Below are 11,426 nucleotides of genomic sequence, written 5' to 3'. Positions count from 1 at the left end.
CAAAAGCCCTACACTTCTACCCCCACCTTTTACATTTTTGATGTCACAATTTACCTCATTTTGTCTTGTGTATTTACAAATTAAAATAAACTATAGTTATTTTTAGTACTTTTTCCCTTTAACCTTTATACTATAGTTAAGTGGTTAACTCACTATCCTATTATAGACCTAAAGTTTTCTAAACTTGACATTATATTTTTCACTTTTACCAATTTGTTGTATATTTCCATATGTTTTCATGTTGCTGATTAGCATCTTTTTATTTGAGCTCGAAGAACTCATTTTATTTTTTTTTGTATAGTGGTTCTGGCATCTGGGCTCTTTCCATAGTTTGGCTTCAATCTGGTGTTTTTGTGCTGGTTTCCAGGTTGAGTGAATTTGTGAGTGAGTCCTTTAAGAGTGGGTTATCCTTTCCTTTCAGTTCTGTAGTTTTCCTGGAGATATTCCCTGTTGGTTTTGAAATCCATGTGTTTTGGGGGCTTTTCTCTCCTATGCAGGATCTGAGGGTTGTGGAGCCTCTTCTCCCTCTGGGTGCTTGCTGTCCCTCGTTGTAGAGGCTCTGTTGATTCAGTTTCTTGGTCCGCTTCAGAGGCAATTACTCCATATGTAGTTGTGGATTTGTTAGGTCTGTGAGAGGAGGTGAGCGCAGGATTTTCCTACACCACCATCTTGAACCTTGTCTTCATTCGTTGAATTCTTAACTCTCTAATTTGTTGGTATCTTTGGTAACAAGCTCATTTTGGTTTTTTTCCCCTTATATTATTTTTTTCCCTTATTTTTTTCTTTATATTTTTTCCCTTATATTTTCCCCTTATATTATTGAGCTGTTTGAGTTTTCTTGTAGCTCATTGAGTTTTTTCAAAACAGCTGTTTTTTGAATAGTTTTATTGAATTTATAATTTATATACATTATTATATAAGTTTATGGGATACAGCATAATTGTTTTACTTACATATATTGTGAGATGATTACAATAAATATAGTCAGCATCCATCATCTCATTTGGATACAATAAAAAGAGAAAGCAAAGAAAGAAAAAAAGTTTTTTTCGGGGGTGCCTGGGTGGCTCAGTCATTAAGCGTCTGCCTTCGGCCCAGAGCATGATCCCAGGGTTCTAGGATCGAGCCCCGCATCAGGCTTCCTGCTCCACTGGGAACCTGCTTCTTCCTCTCCCACTCCCCCTGCTTGTGTTCCCTTTCTCGCTGGCTGTGTCTCTCTGTGTCAAATAAATAAAATCTTTAAAAAAAAAAAAAGTTTTTTTCCTTTTGTTGAGAACTCAGGATTTTCTCTCTTAACTTTCCTGTATATCATATAGCAGCATTAACTATAGTCATGCTGTACATTACATCCCTTGTACTTACTTTTCTTGTAACTGGAAGTTTGTATCTTTTGACCCCCTTCCTCCATGCCCTTTCCTCCTACCCCCTGCTTCTGGTAACCACAAATCTTATCTTTTTCTGAGTTTGGTGTAGTTTTGGTGGGCTTGTTTGTTTTAGATTCCACATATAAGTGAGATCATATAGTATTTGCCTTTCTCTGTGTCTCTATTTCACTTAGCACAATGCCCTCAAAGTTCATCCATGTTGTTGCAAATGGCAGGATTTCCTTCTGTTTTTATATTTTTATTTTATTTTTTAAAAGATTTATTTATTTGAGAGAGAGAAAGAGCATGAGCAGGAGGAGGAGCAGAGGGAGAGGGAGACAGAATCCTCAAGTAGACTCTCTGCTGAGTGTGGAGTCTGCCACGGAATTTGATCCCAGGATCCTGAGATCATGACCTGAGCCAAAATCAAGAGTTGGCTGCCTAACTAACAGAGCCACCCATGTGCCCCCTTTGTGTGTGTGTGTGTGTGTGTGTGTGTGTGTGTTATGGCTAAATAACGTTCCATCGTATATATTTGTACCACAACTTCTTTATCCATTCATCTGTTGATGGACACCTGGGTTGTTTCCATGTCTATGCCTATTGCAAGTAATGCTGCTATGAACATGAGCGTGCAGATATCTTTCTGAATTAGTATTTTCTCAAAGAAGCTATTTTGAATTCTTTATCATCTAGATCACAATATTCCATGGATTTGAACTCAGTTATTGGGAATTATTATTTTCCTTTGGGCGATGGCCTATTTCCTTGATTGGTCTTATTCAGATGTGGCACTGTTCGGTGTTGTTGCTCTGTCTGGGGTTGTTGAGGATTTGTGCGGACAGACCTGCTCCACTCCTCTCTCCCTCTTGTGGCAGAATTCTAAATTCTTTATGTTTTCTGTGTTCTTACAACTCGCCAGGCTGGCTGCTGGAAGCTGCTTTTTGTTTTCCAGAAGATGGCACTAAAGCACCAGTTTGTAGTTTTTCCCTTGCGGACTCTGGTCTGTGCTTCTGAGAGCATTCTAGCTACCAGACCAGCTCACCGCAGCCCCTGGCAGCAAGTCTGAGGCTCTGCAGCGGGAGTGGGGGAGTCCCGGGTGGGGTGTTGGGTTTAGCACTGGGGAGGGGAGTGTTGGGGGGGGGGCTTGTGGGTTGATCCTGGGGGGAGGGAGTTTACTCCCAGAGGCTTGCGGAAGTCCTGAAGCAGTGAGCAGGGGCTGTGTCCCTTTAATGCCCTTTGAAATTCTTATTTGTTTCCTTTTTTCCCTCCTCCCTCTCCTCAGACTTGGAGGTCATGCCTCAGTACTCTGAGGGCTGCCAGAGAGAAACAAGACTTCTCTGGCCATCATGGGCACAGCTGGGATTCCTTGATTTTTCATGTTTCTTGTAGTTTTGTGTTGCTGTCTTTACATTTGATGTAATAGACACCTACTGAAATCTTTGCTAGTTACCTTTGGACGGGGTATTCTGTTGGACTGTGTTGTTACGACCTGAGGCTTTCTCTTTGTATCGACACACCTGCTCCATACTTTTTGCTCTCTCCTTTGGCAGAATTCTTAAGCTTTAAGTCTTCTCTGGTTCTTGTAACTCACCATGTTGGCAAGTGGAAAACTCTTGTACGGAAGGTGGTGGTAGAGCTCAAGTGTACGGCTTCTTCCTTACCCACGGACCATGGCCTGTTTTCCGAGCACACACCCGGCTCATACTTTAGTGTTTCATCCGTGCGTGGGGAAAAAGTGTACACAGAATAGGAAAATGCACGTGCTTTTCTAAATAAGGGGGCCAGTTAAAGAATTATTGGGAAAGAAGGCAAAAACAAACAAAAAACAAAAAACCCCCACATAGGTAAGATTAAGGCACATAGTTTTTCCAAATAAAAATTAGTTCCAAAAGTACCTAAGGAATGTCACAAAGCAGTGATCTTGAAATTATATGTGATCCATATCAGAGTTTTGAAATGCTTTTGTGTTTAATTCTAGGAACTACATGGCGGGGGCATCTTCTACAGCCATTGTTTCCTCTTTTGAAGGAACAGAACTCAATTGCTAAACTGAATCTACAGTGAAGATCAAGGTTCCTCCAGGGATCAAGCACCAGGCACAATACAGGTCAGTAGAGAGACACGTGGATGGTGATAATGCCAGGGACTCCCTGGGGGCTGCCCCCCACTGGCTTATGCCAAATACGCCTTCAGCAACTTAAGGAGGTTTCCTTGTATTTCTAGATGATTAAGATTTTGTTAAAGGAGCGTATGTTGCGTTCTATGAGTTGCAATTTCAGTATCCATTGAGATGATCAGAGGTTGCTCTCCTTTAATGTGTTGACATTCATTTCTTAGTAGTTTTCCTCATAAATTGCAGTCTTCTTGCATTTCTAGGACAAAACCTTTCTTGGTCACAATACATTAGGCTTTCAGTACGATGCGTGGTTCACTTTGCTAATGTTTATTTAGGAGTTTTGTGCATATTTGAAATACCAGATTAACCACTTCTTTCTTCTTCATGTACTATCCTTTGGGTTTTTTTTTCTTCTTCTTCGTTTTAATTGGGTTAAAATACACATAACTCAAATTTACCATCTTAATCATTTTTAGGTGTACAGTTCAGTGGTACTAAATACATTCACATTGTTGTGCCACCATCATACCAACCATTCCCCTAATTCTTTTAATCCTGTCAAGTTGGAATAAAGCTGAAACTCTACCTTTTCTCCCCCTTCTCCACCCCTGGCAACCACCGCTGTACTTTTTGCCTTTCTGATTTTGACAACTCTAAGTGCTCGTATAATGTTGGTATATAAGATATCCCCGTCTCCCTGTTGACACTGTTTTCACGTGTCACTTTCATTTTTTTCACTTTCATTTGACTCATTCTCTAAAATGTTACATAATTTAGCATAGCAAGATGGCATTGCTAATAAAATATTATTTTCATCCTCCAATAAATTCTGTATGCATGATTCAGCAATCAACCTTAATCTGAAAAAAAAATGTTCCACAAAATATAAACACCATACACTAAACTCAGTTCAGTTTTGGTTGTTTTCTCTTCCAAAATGAAGATACATTTACTTAATCTAAATAAATAACACTCAATGTTTACTTTCTTAAGTGTTTAATTTTCTTTAAATGTGACAAAGATATGAGATTTAGGGAGATTGAAATTTTAACTACTTTTATATCCTACATTATTTAACTTGAGTTTTTACCTAATAATCTGCTTGTATTATAAATGTTTTAAAGACATTTTTCCATTTGGATGCTTCTATTTAATCTTACTCTGTCTAGTCAGGGTTTGGCACTTGCCAATATGTTTGTAGAAGATACTGTTAGCTGTTAAACAAGTTGACATTGGATTCTGCTTGGGGCTCATAATTAAACTGTATATCCAAGCCTCCAGTGCAGGTAGGTGAGGCCATGCTGCTGAATTCTAGCCAGAGAGCATGAGCAGAAGTGGTGGGTATCCCTTCCAGGCCTGGCCAGAAGAAAGTTCTATGTATATTCCTCCATGTTCCTTCTCTTTTCCTATTGAATGGGGTAAAAATGACATCTATTACATTGAAAGCCACATATTGGAGATGGCAAAGTCGCTGTTCTCTGGGCTCTGGAGTGACTACCTGGAGGTAGACTCAGCCTGCTGGAGATACCTTTCCTAGACACGCATGCCAATAGATTCTGTGCACGTGAAAGATTCTGCAGCATATTTGTTACTCTTTATTATAACTAGTGTTACCAATTTTTTTTAAAGATTTTATTTATTTATTTGAGACAGACAGAAAACAAGCACTGGAGAGGAGCAGAGAGAGGGAGAGAGAGGGAAGCAGACTCCCTGATGAGCAGGAAACCTGACGTGGGGCTTGATCCCAGGACTCAGAGATCATGACCTGAGATGAAGGCAGACTGAGCCACCCAGCACCCCTAGTGTAACCAATTAATACTGGGATTCCTAATTTGAGGTAAGACAGAAGGAGAAAATAGAATAGGGTGGGGACAGTAGATTAGGAATGCGGCAAACACAACAAAACAAACCCCACACTATTATAACCTTTATACTTACTTTGAGAGGGGAACAGATTTGGCTCTAAGACAAAGGAGACTAAGGAATTCTGATTAATAAGCAAATTACAATATAAGAAAACAAATGCAAGCGATTTCACAATTGTATGATAATGTAGGGGGATTTCTCTTGCCATTCAACCTAAAGTAGTAATTATGTAAAAGTGATTCCCACACCTTTGGGTCAATATTACTTTTTTTTTTTTTAAGATTTTATTTATTTATTTGACAGAGAGAGAGAGAGAGAGAGAGGACAAGGAGGCAGAGTGGCAGGCAGAAGCAGGCTTCCTGCTGAGCAGAGAGCCCGATGTGGGACTCAAACTTAGGACCCTGGGATCATGACCTGAGCCAAAGGCAAACGCTCAATGAACTGAGCCACCCAGGGGCCCCTGGGTCAATATTCTTACAGTGTTTCAAAGACTGTTTTAATAATCCCCAATATATGTTGATGTCATTACACTGGAGCGCCTTCTTTTTTTAAAAAAGATTTTATTTATTTTTTGAGAGAGAGAGAGAGAGCACAAGCAGGGGAAGGAGCAGAGGGAGAAGGAGAAGCAGGCCCGCTGAGCAGGAAGCCTGACTCAGGGCTCCATCCCAGGACCCTGGGATCACTACCTGAGCCAAAGGCAGATGCTCAGCTGACTGAGCCACCCAGGTGCCCCTACACTGGAGCTCCTTTTAGTAAAAATAATTCGAACAGGGTAAAAATGAAATAGTTTAAATACACATTTGTCGACTGATCTAGAGTGATAGAGTAGGTATAATATTATCTAGTCTAGTGGGCTAGTCTCTGAAACTAACTTCATGTAGCTCTTCTTTGAATGCCGGTTGAATTCACAAGCATATGTCATTTTTGATGTGTGAGTAGGGTTAGCATTCTTTTATGACAACTGAGAATCCCAGCAATTCTGGGTGCCGTATCAGAAGGTCTTCCCTCCTCTGCTCAGAAGAATATCAAAAGAAGAACACATTTTATGTTTTAAGATTTTTTTTTAAAAGTGCAACTCTCTCAACATTTATTGAGACATCCATTTTTGCTCCACTGTGGACCCAGCTTTGATCTTACAGCAGTTTCTCTTGTTAGAATTTATAATCTAGATCAGATGTCATGGGGCCTCTTAAGAAAGGACTCTATCGAATTGTAAAGTCAGGAAGGTTTCCTGAGGCTACACTCAAGTTGAGTCCTGAAAAGAACCCCAGAAAAAGTCATTTCACCCAGAGAGAAAAGCATAAGAAAAGGTACAGGCAGGAAAGAAATGAGGCCTGTCACCTCTTTAAGGAAATTTAAATGTTTCTTTAGAACCCAAAGGTTAAATGAGAGGTGGGTTGAAGTGGTGACAGGTAAGAAAGGAGTCAGAGCAGTGAAATTCGTATTTGAGAAAGAGCAAGTTGAAGAGTGTGGAGGACAGGAAGGCCAGTGGCTGGGAGATCAATCCCAAGGTTTAATACAATCGTCTGTGGTAGGTAAGTGGTAATAATTCCAGTAGTGGTGATAATAACAGTGAACGTTTATTACACTGAACGCTGTTATGGATTATTTCATTCTATCTTGCAACAGACTTTTTAGATCAGTGATATTAGCTCATGTTTACCTTACAAATGAGTTAGATGAACCCTGGGAAAGTCACACTGCCAGCTAACAAGGGGTACTGTGGGTATTTGGACCCAGAGCCATTCACCAAAGTCCACACTGTCTACTGAGCATTTGAGCCAATCCATCAATAGGTCCTATTAGCTCAGCTTCAAAATGTATGTCACAACCAGCTACCTCATACTCCCTCCAAGCTGCCACCCTGGCCCAACCCCCATTATTGTCAGCCTGAGTCATCACGGGTGCCTCCTCATAGGGCTTCCTCTCTATCACCTGTCTCTATATTGTCCATTGTCACAGAACACCTTGAGTAATCTTTGGAGTCTTACACTATGTCAGTCTCCTGCTTACTGTTCCAGTGGCTTCCCGTCACAAGGCCCCAAGTGAGGTGGTCTCCACCTACCTTCAAATGAGAGTCGCCCGGGCTTCATTCTGAAGTGGGAACAAGGCCAGCTTTTCCACTAGCTGTTTCCTCTTTCAGGAGATGCTCCTTCCCCTTGTCTTCCTCTGGCAGGTTTCCTGTCATCCTTGAGCCCTCTGCTCGAATAACCACGTTCTCTTGACTAATTTCCTACATGACACTCACTCTAGGAGGGATGGAGATGTGCGTATGTTTATATATGTGAGGAGGCAACTTATTTTTACATCTTCTCAGTTTACACTTTCCTACTTTATATGGTATTTTATTCTTCCTTAGGACTGGTCATTTCTTTCTTTTCCTTTTTCTTTTTTTTTTTAAAGATATCGTTTACTTATTTGAGAGAGAGAGCGAGACAGCGTGCACACAAAGTAGGGGGGAGGGGTAGAGGGAGAAGCAGACTCCCCCTGAGCAGGGAGCCCTCTGCAGAGCTCTATCCCAGGACCCTGGGATCATGACCTGAGCTGAGGGCAGATGCTTAACCACTGAGACACCCAGGCACCCCAGGACTGGTCATTTTTTATTTCATCTACTATTTTTGAATTTTTCATAAGTTCAGTCTCTGAGTATAGCTTCAGAGTCTCACAGCGCGGGTTTCTTCATGTACTGATCACCATAATTCCTCCACTTTGATAATGAAACTGAAGTTAAAAGAAATGAAGTGAACTGGCCTATCAGTGAATAGCAAGGCTAGATTTTAACCCATTTCCAGTGTTTTCCCCGTAGACCTGGATATGCTTTTCCTGAAGAGCAAGTTTATAGTTGGTAAGCAGTTTAGTAGGGGACAAGTTATGTGTTAACTTCAAGCTCGGATTTACTGATATTTATATTTATGAGCACTATTCAAAATAATCTTTTAAAAGCAATTTTATATCTATTTTCGATTTTTTTCCTTAAAACTGTCATGGTAAGCAAGAGGCCAAATTACCCTGATTTTATAGATGAAGGAGACACAAAAATGTAGGTGACTGCCTGAAATGGCAGTCTTGAGTTCCAGGGGTAATACTTTTTCCATTAAACTGCTCTCTAGTTAACTAAAAAATAATATTTAATTTAACTATTGGCATGCAAAGGACCTGTGATCAAATTAAGAACAGTGAAGAGTAGAATATATTTTCCAATGAGTTGGGGTTTGTTATAAGGGCTTTCATAGAGAAATCACATATATGGGGACACTTCTGTCTAAAAAGAACAAGGTCAAGAATTAACACATCATAATGTCAAAAGACATGGCTAAAGAAAAACCCGAATCAATGAAACACTGAAAATTTGAGCATGGCTGTATTTGTAGAGCACAGAATACATTTATAGAACTTAGTATTTGAGGATGGGAGTAGAAAGACAGTTGTTCTTAGAAATTAGCATAGATTTTCAAATGCCAGAGACACATAGATATGAATAAAAATATTAACAATTGGAATATATCTAATCTTCAAAATGAATGTTAAGGAAGCCACCACAACCTTCCATAATGATGGAATCCTGGAATAGATTGAGGATAGGTGTGGGACCATCAATTCCTAATCCCTAAAATCAAGGCAAAAGTTTCAAACATTTATCCAATAATTCAGTGCAAACTAATCCCTTTTATTTTTATATCCTGAAAGAATTTTTTACCTTAATAAATGATTATACCGAGGAAACTGTACCTTCCTTACTCGTCTGCTTCATCCACTTTCCTTGGGGTTGATTTTACTTTACAGAAAGCAACCATTAAAATTTCTTTCCTATGGAAGTGTTGAATCACTATATGTATACCTGAAATTAATATAACACTCTATGTTAACCAACTGGAATTAAAAGAAAGATTTAAATAGATAGTCAAGCATTGTATACAGATACAGAAAGACCTACACCAAGTAACAAATGAAAAATATAATTACATTTCTTATAAACTATATTTTAAATATAAATACTACAATGAAAAATCATGTGTGCACACTGACAGTAAGTGCGTCAGTATATTCTATACTATATGATGCTAGGGAGTTAACGGTTGTTGATATGAAAGAGTAGTTTCCAAGGAACTTACTTAATCGGACCTTTAGAGAGCTCTAGAAACCTTCATTTTTAACAATAGAGCCAGAGGATTCCAGGTTTTGATTCAAAGTGTGGTTTGGGAAAGCACTTTTAGCCTCCATTGTGTGTCAGTTTACACACACAGTAATTGAACAAAAAAATAATTTTTTATTGTTCAACAGTAGTTGAACAAAAAGTAACTTTCTTATAAAAACGATTAACACCTAAATGCCATGTGGTTGAAATATGAAATCATGTGTATTTGGTTGTATTCATAAAGATAAGTATGCTGATGAAAAGCCACACAACGAGAAACAAAACAGCAAACCCGAGTACAAACGAAGGCATTTCTCTGAATTCTGTGTTTCGTTGAGTATCAAAAGCCACCATCTTTTAATTCTTTTCTTGTACATTATTCTGTATGCACAATCTCTGCATCTGACTGGATCCCTGGATTTTATGAAATTTTCCGTGTGACATTTCCCACAGATATGTGTCATTGGTTGCTGCTCTGGGGGTTGAACGTTTTTCTGAGTGTCCATTGTTTGTCCTCATGTAACATGGAGACACTTCTCACTCTGCACTAACAAACAGATTCTGGCTCGTCACGGTGTCGCCAAGATATTCTGTTTTTACCACTATGACAAAATTACCTTCCCATCACGTTGAAATATAAATACAAATCTAGATATTTTCACTGTGACATTTGTCATATTCATGCAATTCCACACAGTAAAGACAACAAAGGTAAATCAGGTATTTCAATATGATATTAAAGACCCAATGAAATTCTCTGGTTTTGTTTATGTTTCTTATGGTCTTGTTTAAACAATGGATAGAAAAACATTGTTATTTAAATGACCTTTACATGTTGACAAAATCCCAGGGCTTTTGGACATGGAGGTAATGAAAAAAAGCCTACATCAGATACTCTTCTATACAGAGTCTATAATAAGCAAATTATGTAGCAGCATATAGTTCAAAGCAGACAGAACAAATCCTTTTCTTTTTTATGTCAATTGGTTAGTTGCTAAGGAAACTGATTTAACATTATTTATTTATTTTTCCCTTTATCTCCCCTATTTTGATGTTCTGTAGTAAGTTATCACTGTCAATTCATTGTGTTTCCCAAAGACTATCTACCCTTTTATATCCACACAACATTAGTCGACTCAGGTCAGTTATTTGTGTACTTGGTTAGAGTAGAGTATACTTAAGTTGAGTAAACATTTGCATGGTGACAATTTCTGTTTTTTTTCTCTTGACGCTGAACAGTTTTGATTGCTTTGAAAGGGCACACCGCTCTAGCTATCTTCATTTCGGCTATGTCAGAATCATCACTGTCAGGGTCATCGGTGTATTTTATGTGTTGGAATGGTTTGTTTGCAGATTTGGTGCTATGTTGAACACAGACTTGGAGTTCTAATGCTGTTGAAAACAACGTGCTGTGAGTGTCCAAACCCCAATAAGACAGAATGTGACTTGGAGTCTGGCCACATGCTGAAACAATTGCATTCACATACTTATTGCTGGTATCAAACATTTAAAACATGGACTTTGATACAAGATTTAGAATGATTGAAATTCAAAGTATGATGTTTAATCTTATTAAATAGCTAAAAAATTCTTCTTTAAATTCAGAGTGATGGCCTCCAGGTAAGATGATAACTTTTAATGTTTGAAATTGCCATTTGACACATGTCACATTTATATAATCCAATCCTTTTTCACAGGAAATAGAATATTAAGCTTGAGTTTTAGCTGTCAGAGAAAATTTCACTATGATAACTTATATCTCTAGAAGTAAAAAGAGATGTGGGAATAAAAAGTCAAGAATATCTTCATGACTTCCAATTCTAAAAATGTGACAAAATGAATTTAAAAATAACCTTTATATATTTTAAATGTGTTGATATGTTATTTGAAGAGAATGCATGCAATGAGGTCAGCTAAACCCATCAGAAGCAAAACTTGCCTC

At 38.6% G+C, this 11,426-nt stretch overlaps 1 pseudogene; it reads right to left on the bottom strand.

Annotated features, from left to right (window-relative positions):
• Positions 1-6,551: 6,551 nt before the first annotated feature.
• Positions 6,552-9,990, bottom strand: LOC123793553 (DNA-directed RNA polymerases I, II, and III subunit RPABC4 pseudogene; annotated as a pseudogene).
• Positions 9,991-11,426: the final 1,436 nt, after the last annotated feature.

Source organism: Ursus americanus, chromosome 13 (assembly GCF_024610735.1).
Source record: "Ursus americanus isolate L20-20 chromosome 13, mUrsAme1.1.p, whole genome shotgun sequence".
Taxonomy (NCBI): Eukaryota; Metazoa; Chordata; class Mammalia; order Carnivora; family Ursidae; genus Ursus; species Ursus americanus.
Note: the sequence above shows the minus strand (reverse complement) of the source record. Positions and strands in the feature narration are given on the sequence as shown.